Genomic DNA, 9,341 nt, shown 5'->3' with positions numbered 1-9,341 from the left:
AAGATGTCATCATGCTACTCAGAACAGCAAGCAATTTAAAACTTATGAATAGTTCGTTTCTGGAATTTTCCATTTAATATTTCCAGACCATGGTTGACCATGGGTAACTGAAACCACAGAAGGCAAAACTAATACTGTAGTAAATAGGCAGATGGTAGAGAAACAATAAATAAAAGATTGCACTGGAATTACTTTTGATTTTCTGTGATAGCTATTACCATTCTGAATCAATATCACATCCCTAAAAGGGATGGTCAGATAAAAGATGCAGGGGAGTGAGCAAGGAATTAGATCATATATAAAATAAATGTAGTGACATATGTCTTTTACCACCTGATGGGAAATATTTTTTTCTTGTTTTTAATGTTATTGATGAACTAAGATAAGGAAAGTGTAAGAGCTGTTGAGATACTAAAATTAAACAAAGAGAAGAAAAGTGAAAAAGAAAACTGTCAATTTTACACATGCTTCCTTTAAAAATGACCAAATATTTAATTATCTTATTCCAGATCCTCAAAATATTTCACCAATATTATCCCAGTAAACTTCTTCCTGCTCGTAATTTTTTCATTATTTATTGGGTCCTCCAAACTGCCTCCTAAGTAGGCTTTATACTACCTAGTTCTGCACAAACCAGATCTAATTTAAAGTTTGTTTTATTGACCTACAGATAAATCTCAGATTGTTTTTAAGGCCCTTCACAGTCTGGTACAGCTTACCTTTTCTTCATCATTCACTATTTTCAATCACTTCACATTCCAGTCCCACTGAACTACTTACAATTCCTCAAACATATTACATACCTTCTAGTTCCCAAGCTATTGCATATGACATTCCTCTGATTAGAATACTATACTCCACTTTTCCATCCAAGGAATTACCTTTCATTTAAAGCTTACACAAATATTTTCTCCTTCATAGTTAAGTGCCTTCTGACATTCTGATGGAGGGTAACTTCTGTGATTTTCATAATAGTTATACTAATTCCATCTGTTATTAGTCAAGTTTGCTGTGAAAACAACCCAATACCTCGTTCTTATTTTTTTTTAAATCTATTTCTTGTTTATATTTTGTGAGAGCTGTGAATTTTTCGAAACTGTACCAGGCAGCAGTCTCTTGCAGACCTACTTCCCTTGTCTAATTCCTTTGGATTTTAGATAGTGGTTTTTCATGAAGAGATTGAAAATAGGTCTAGTAACAGAAAATTAGAGTTGAGTTACTTTAAAAAGGGGGGTAGTCATTGAAGATCTTTCCGAATAGGTGATTTTTAAAGCCAATATCTTATGAACAAGGAGAAACCATCTTTATAAATATGGAGGAGAAAAACATTCCAGATCTAAGTAATAACAAATACAAGGGCCATAAGACAGAAATCAGCCTGGAATGCATCACTGGAGAGAAGAGGAATGAAAAGAATAAGAGAAGATGAAGTTCTCTCTCAAATAATCAAGATTCTCTCTCTCCTTCTCTCTCTCCCTCTCTCCCTCCCTCCGTCTCCTTCCCTCTCTTTCTCTCTCCTCTCTCTCTCTTTTTAAATCAGAAAAGTATTTTATATTTTATACTAAAAGTGATGGAAAGTCATCGAATAGTTTTTTAAAAGCATGATAAATGTGATAATGTTTTTGAAACAATATTTGCTGCTGGGTAGTGAATGTATTATCATAGGACAAGAGGAAGACATGAAGCAGGAAGCTACTGCAGCAGTCCAAGCAGGATATGATTGTGGCTCCTGCTGATGTGGTGGCAGTACATCTTCTATCTAGAGCACCCAAGGAAGGGTAGGAATTGATAAGGGCAGGAATGGTTCACCTTAATAAAGAGGGAAGATGGTATATATTGGTTGTGGTGACATGGGAGATTTCTCTTGTCAGTTGCTTATACTTTCTTTACGAAGTATGTGGCAAGGTTAAGAACTGAGTGTTAGTCAAAATAGGAATTTGAAGGAAGAGAAGACAAACTACTTATGTGGGGGAGTAAGAAAAAGAAAGTTTAGGGAAGTGTACCAAAATCACCAGGCAGTGTTTGAAAATTCGTTTGAGATTTGTCGTCAAGAATTTACAGTGAAACAAGTCAACTTGGTTTTGTGTTTTTCATCCATCAATGTCCAGTTTCCTTGGACCTGATGGATAGTTACATTTAATTAGTTTTGCTTTTTCAGACTTGCACAAGAAAGGAAGGGGAAGGTGAGAGAGATAGAAGTATTTGCAGAGCAATATTTATGACTCTGTATTGCATAGTTTAAGAAGGGAGAGAAGGGATTAAAGAGGTTGACAAGAGTGAAGCATCTTAGTCCATTCAGGCTGCTATAAGAAAAATGCCATAAACTGGGTGGCTTATAAACAACAATCATTTATATTTCAAAGTTCTGGGGTCTGGGAAGTCCAAGATTATGGTGCCAGCAGATTCAGTGTCTAGCGAAGGCCAATATTGTTGTTGTTATGGTAAGAATATTACAACTCTAGTCTCATGGTAACTTTCAGGTACATAATGAAATATTGTTAACTACAGTCACCATGCTGTACTTTAGATCCTCAAAATTTATTGGCCTTATGACTGAAAGTTTGTACTCTTTGAAAAATATCCCCCCATTACCCTAACTCTCAGTTTCTGGTAACCATTGTTTTCTCTATTTCTATGAGTTTGATATTTTTAGATTCCACGTATAAGTGAGATCAGACAGTATTTGTTTTTCTCTGTCTTATTATGAGGCCTTCTAGGTCTATTGGTATTGTCACAAATTGCAGGATTTTCTTCTTTTTATGGCCAAATAATATTTCATTGTATTTATATACTGAAATATTTTTTATTCATTCATCTGCCAGTGGATACTTAGGTTGTTTCCATGTCTTGGCTATAGTGAATAATGCTGCAATGAACATACAAGTATGGATATCTCCTTGTGATAATGGTTTCATTTCCTTTGACTATATACCTAGAAGTGAAATTGCTGGATCATATGGTAGTTCTATTTTTAGTTTTTTGAGGAAGCTCTGTGCTGTTTATCATAGTGGTTGAACCAATTTCCATTCCCAACAACAGTGCACAAGTATTCCCTTTTCTCCTCATCATCACTAACATTTGTTATCTCTTGTCTTTTTTATAATAGCCATTCTAACAGGAGTAAGGAACTCATTGTGGTGCTGATATACATTTCCTGATGATTAGTGATGCTGAGCACATTTGCATGTGCCTATTGGCCATTTTTATTTCTTCTTTGGAGAAGTGTCTATTGAAGTCCTCTGCCCATTTTATTATTTAGTTGTTTGTGGTTTTGCTATTGAATTATTTAAGGTCCTCATATGTTTTGAATATTAATCTCTTGTCAGATATATAATTTTGCAGATATTTAATTTTGTTCTGTAGGCTGTCATTTCATTTTATTGTTTTTCTTAAGCTATGCAGAAGTTTTTTTAGTTTGATGTAGTTTCTCCTGTTGATTTTTGCTTTTGTTGCTTATGCTTTTGGTGTCGCACATATCCAAAAAATCATTGCCAAGACTAATGTCAATGAACATTATTCCTATGTTTTTTCTAGGAATTTTATGGTTTCAGATATCATTTTTAAGTTCTTAATCCATTTCAAGTTAATTTTTGTGAGTGGTGCACAATAGGGATGCAATATCACTCTTTTGCCTGTGAATATCCAGTTTTGCCAATACTATTTATTGAAGAGACTATCTTATCCCCATTGAGTATTCTTGGCTGTCTTGTCAATGTAACAAAATGTTATATGTGTTTATTTTTATATTTATTTATTTATGGATTCTCAATTCTTTGTAATATAATTTGAAATCAGGAAATGTGGTGTCTCCAGCTTTATTCTAACTCAAAATTGCTTTGGTTATTTGGGATCTTTTGTAGTGTCATACAAATTTTATAATAATTTTTTTTTCTATTTTTGTGAAAAATAATATTGGAATTTCGATAAGGATTGCATTCAATCTATAGATAGCTTTTGGTAACATGAACATTTTAACAATACTAATTCTTCTGACCCATAATCATAGGATATCTTCCCATTTATTTGTGTCTTCTTCGATTTCTTTCATCAAAACTTATATTTTTGATATATAGATTTTTTTATTTCTTTGGTTAAATTTATTTTTAAGTATTGTATTGTTTTTAATGGTATTATAAATGAGATTTTTAAAAATTTCTTTTTCAGATAGTTCTTTGTTGAGGTGTAGAAATGGAATCAAATTTTGTATGTTGATTTTGTATACTAAAACTGTACTGAATTTGTTTTTTACTTTTAACAGTTTATAGTGGATTCTTAGAATTTTCTATATACAAGATCACGTTGTCAGCAATCAAAGACAATCATCTTCCTTTTCGATTTGGATGCCTTTGATTTATTTCTCTTACTTAATTGTTCTGGCTAGGATTTACTGAATAGGGGTGGTGAGAGTGGGTACCCTTATTTTGTTCCTGATTTTAAATAGAAAGCTTTCAACCTTTCACTGTTGATATGTTAGCTGTTGATCTTTCCTATTGTGTTTCTCATCTTTATTTATTTCCACTCTGATATTTTTTATCTTCTTCCTGCTAACTTTGGGCTTTGTTTATTTTGTTTTTATAGTTTCTTGAAGTATAGAGTTAGGCTGCTTATTTGAGATCTTTTTTAATTTGGGTATTTATTGCTAAACTACTCTCTCAGCATTGCTTTAATGCATCCCATAAATTTTGCTGTGTTGTGTTTCCATTTTGTTTGTTTCAATATATTTTTTAATTTGCTTTTGATTTCCTGTTTGACTCACTGGTTGTTTAGAAGTGTGTTGTCTAATTTCCACATATTTGTGAATTTTCCAGTTTTTGATTTCTAGTTTTATTCCATCGTGATTAGAAAAGACACTTGTTATGATTTCTGTCTTTCTAAATTTATTAAGACTTGTGTTGTGAACGAACATATAATCTATCCTGGAGAATGTTCTATGTGTACTTGAGAAGTATATGTATTCTACTGCTGTTAGATGGAATGTTCTATAATGTCTGTTATGTCTATTTAGTCTAAAATTTGTGCAAGTCGAATGTTTAGTTATTGATTTTCTGTCTGGTTGATCTATCTATTGTTGAAAGAGTACTAAAGTATCCTGCTGTTCTTGTAATGTTGTCTATTACTCCCTTCAGATCTTGTATTTAGATACATTTTTTCATATTTAGATGCTTCTGTGTTGGTTACATGTAATTTATAATTGTTATATTCTCTTGATGATTTACCCTTTTATCATTTCATAATGACTTTCTTTTGTCTCTTGTTACAGATTATGACTTAATGTCTATTTTCTCTGATTAAAATATAGCTATCCTTGTCCTCTGTTGTCTTCCATTTGCATGGAATATCTTTTTTACCGTCCCTTCACTTTGATCTTATGTATGTACTTGAAGGTACAGTGAAATCTCTTGTAGGTATGATAAAGTTAGGTTTTATTTTCTATCCATTCAGCCACACTATGCCTTTCAATTGGAGAATTTAATCCATTTACATTTAAAGTAATTATTAATCGCTAAGGACTTACTATAGCCATCTTGTTAATATTTTCTGCTTTTCTTGTAGGTCCTTTGCTCCTTTCTTACTCTCTTGCTGTCTTCCTTTTGAATTGATAATTTTCATAGTGTATATTTTGATCCCCTTCTCTTTATTTTTTATGTATCTACTATAGATTTTGTGTTGTGGTTACCTCGAGGCTTATTTGAAACATCTTATTGATATAACAGTTTATTTTAAGCTGACAACAAATTAAATTTAATTTGATATAAACTGTACCATTTGGCTTCTCCCCACACATTTTATATTTTTGATGTCACAATTTACATTTTTAAAAAATATTCTGTATTCATTACTCCTGAGTTTTTGTTTATGGATAGCTAATTGTTAATCTATGTGGGAAGGAGGAAGCTTGGGTCTCCTACTTACCATCTTCATGATGTCAGTCCTCTCCCATCCTTTTTATTTTTAAATCTCTTTTTTTTATTTAATTTAAAAATAAATCTATTTTTAAATTCTCTTATTTGTAGAAATTTTTCTACATTTATTTTTTTAAAACACATAGTTTTAAACACTGTACTTTATGAATTTCAGTAATTTATATTAATTATACTGTATTATATGTAAGGAACTTGATATTTTTACTTCACATGATATTGGAATTTATTCATGTTTGAATATATTGATGTGCTTCATTCATCTTAAGTGCTATATAATAGTCTATGATATAAATAAATTGAAATTTGGGAATCTAGTCCCATAATTAGGGACAGTAGGTCTGCTTCCACTTTTCTTTTTTGCTATTTCAGATAGTCATTACTAAGTAGTCCTACCTGCTCTTATTGAGACTCAAGTGTACCATTTTGTCAAGACAGCAACCCTTCACAGAGACCTTGAATGCTTCAAAGGTTGAATATTGCCATACTCTAAGGTAAATAATTTTTTTTATGTTAATTCAAATGCATAGAAAATTTTTTCTTTATGTTAAGCCAAACTTTATTATCCTATAACTTCTACAAGGAAAAAAAAGGTGGGGGGTGGGGGGACAGATGATCTTTGGGATATAATGACTGAAATTTTCTTAAAATTTCAAAGTAATTTGAAATTTCATATTTCAAAGCCATAAAGTAAAAATAGAATTCAATTGTTTACATAATAAATAAAGATTTATAGTTCAGCTAAGGACACCATGGACAAAATTAGTATAGATATGACAGAACGAGTGGAAATATTTTTGTTGTCCAAATGCGACTAGGAACTGCTGCGAAAATCAAAAAAGCAATGCAACTCCAATGGAGAAACTTCAAAGGATATAGACTGGAAGTTAGTTTATAGATAAAGAATTATAAAAAATACAAAGCATGAGAAAAAATGCTCAAAATTCATAATAACAAGAAAAACACAAATTAAATCTACAATGGAAAACCATCCCCCCTTAATATTGACTGATAAAAATTGGGACTATAAATAATATCAGAATTGTTGAGAGTATAAAAGCTTTCATCTACTAAGAGGAATTGAAAATAGGGTAGCCATTCTGGTGAGGAATCCTGTACTAATTAGGCAAATTAGGCATGGAGATACCCAATGACACTGCAATTCTGTCTTGGGGTATATAGTCCAAATAAATTATCACACAGGTCCATAAAGTGACATGTACAAAAATGTTTGTCATGGCTTTATCCATGATGGTGGTACAGGGTGTGGATATTTGAGGCAATCTTTGTGTCTATCATTCAGGGACCAAAGAGGTGAAGCATGGTAGATATTCACCATGAAGTATTAAGCAGCAGTTATGAGCAAAAGGTTAGATATAAACATGGTATAGCAAATAATTATAAGGAATATAAAGCTTGAAAAAAAGTTAAGAACAGAATTATATATTATACCACTAAACATGTTTTTTGAGAACAAAACAAACAAACAAAAAGATTTATATTAAAAATCATTGCCTATAGAGTAGAGTAAGAGTGGGTCATGTTATGGGGATAAAGAGAATAAATATTAGATAAATTATTTTAAAGAAGAATGATGAAATGGTACCGTAAACTGAAAATGTAAATGATTCATCCCCCATAGCAGAAATCTCCCAAAAAGAAAAATAAATAAGTAAAATAAAAGTATTATGTCTGCCTCTTTGAAATCGGAGGAAAATGTCTAATTCTTCTACATGATTATCCTGGCAATGTTTTCTCTTCTCTTCTTTTGTTTACACAATTATGATTGTTTCAAGTCTCATTATTACCTCTAGACTCTACTCTTCTGGAAAGTCTTCCTCTGCTGATACAACTTTTCAGCATCTCCTTTGTACTTTCACATCCAGAACTGTATAGAATTTCCAAGTGTGGTTTGGCTAGCAGTACCCTTCTCATCTGCTTAATCTACATCTAACGAGACAAGAGTTCTTTTTTTTTCTTTCCCTTTATAAATTTTTTCTTTTATTATTACTTATTTTATGTTTTCTAACTTCAATGCAAATTATTTATTTCATTCTGTTTTCCACACTTTTCTTCTTCTATTCCTATGCTGAACACCGTGCTGGACCAAAGTGCAATCTCACTCCTGAACGTACTGCTAGAGGTGTTTCTCCTGTAGGAAAGCAAGAATCAGGCTTATTTGGCCCATTGCTTAATCTAATTTCTTATATTTACTAAGAGTTACAGCAGTATCATTTCTCACACCCATTGCTATTTTCAGTCAGCCATTACTCTTTTTTGAAATCTCTATGAAATCAATAGACATCTCTGAAGGGCCATTCTTCTTAATATGAAAACAAATGCTTCTTTACTCCTCTTTAAAATGTTAAGATTTATCTCTAGAAAGTTATCTGCCAATATTATTTTAATGTGCTAGAGAAGCCTTCTAAATCAGAAACCATGTGTTTTGTCTGTTAAGGAAAGTAATTCCATAAAGACTTAGCGAGAAAAGTAGAAGATAAGTAATGACTTTGTGAATTGCTCAATTCAAGTTCAGAATCAGATGTAGGGACAGGAAAATATCTTAGAGTTCACAGGTAGCGTTAAGAGATATCATGAGTAAATCCATTTTTAATGTGCTCAATCATAGTTTGCATATATTTCTCCCCCAAAGTCAATCTTGTGTACATGTACAGGCAAGCATAAACAAAAGCTCTTGTAAACATGCATAAACATGAATAGACATATTTGAACTGTGTTGGTTTCCCATCCAACTTCCCTGAATTTACCTTTACTGGACTCTAACTTCATTTCCTTCACTCCATTCTTGAAGGAGGCAGTGTCTCTCTTCAAATTAAAGGTAAATTTGAAACATTGATTTCCTGAATGCCAACTTCTTTTCATATTTCCGGATTCTTCTTTCACCTACTGTTTCTCTCCTCTCATTTACCTCCAAGCCCTTTCTCCATTGGTATGTTTTCCTTTGACTACACCAATCCTCAGCCAAAAAAAAAAAAAAGCTAACTTTTTAAAATCCACGTCTTTCTACCCATATAATCACCATCTTTTCTCTGTTTCTTATGCCATCCATGCCTACACTTTGTATTTCCAATATTTTTTTCTTCCGGTGTTTCACATCCCACTGTTAACTTTATAAGAACTATTATATTGAAATAATTGGCTTTCAATATGTCCACAAAGCCATCTCAGGTGCTAAATTCAATGTATACTCTATAATCTCTATAATCCTTCTTTACATTGGCAGAAATGGAAACTATAGGTCAGTTTTTCTCTCCTGAAATCTATTTCTTCATTTAGTTCAATAATACTCTTCATTCTGGTGTTTTTTGTTTGTTTGTTTTTTGTTTTTGTTTTTGTAATTATTCCCTCTAAGCCTCTGTCAGTGAATTTTCTTCCTCTGTTTGCCCTTGGTACCCTTCG

Source organism: Pteropus vampyrus, unplaced genomic scaffold (genome assembly GCF_000151845.1).
Source record: "Pteropus vampyrus isolate Shadow unplaced genomic scaffold, Pvam_2.0 Scaffold14, whole genome shotgun sequence".
In the NCBI taxonomy this organism is placed as follows: domain Eukaryota; kingdom Metazoa; phylum Chordata; class Mammalia; order Chiroptera; family Pteropodidae; genus Pteropus; species Pteropus vampyrus.
This window is presented reverse-complemented; position numbering follows the sequence as displayed.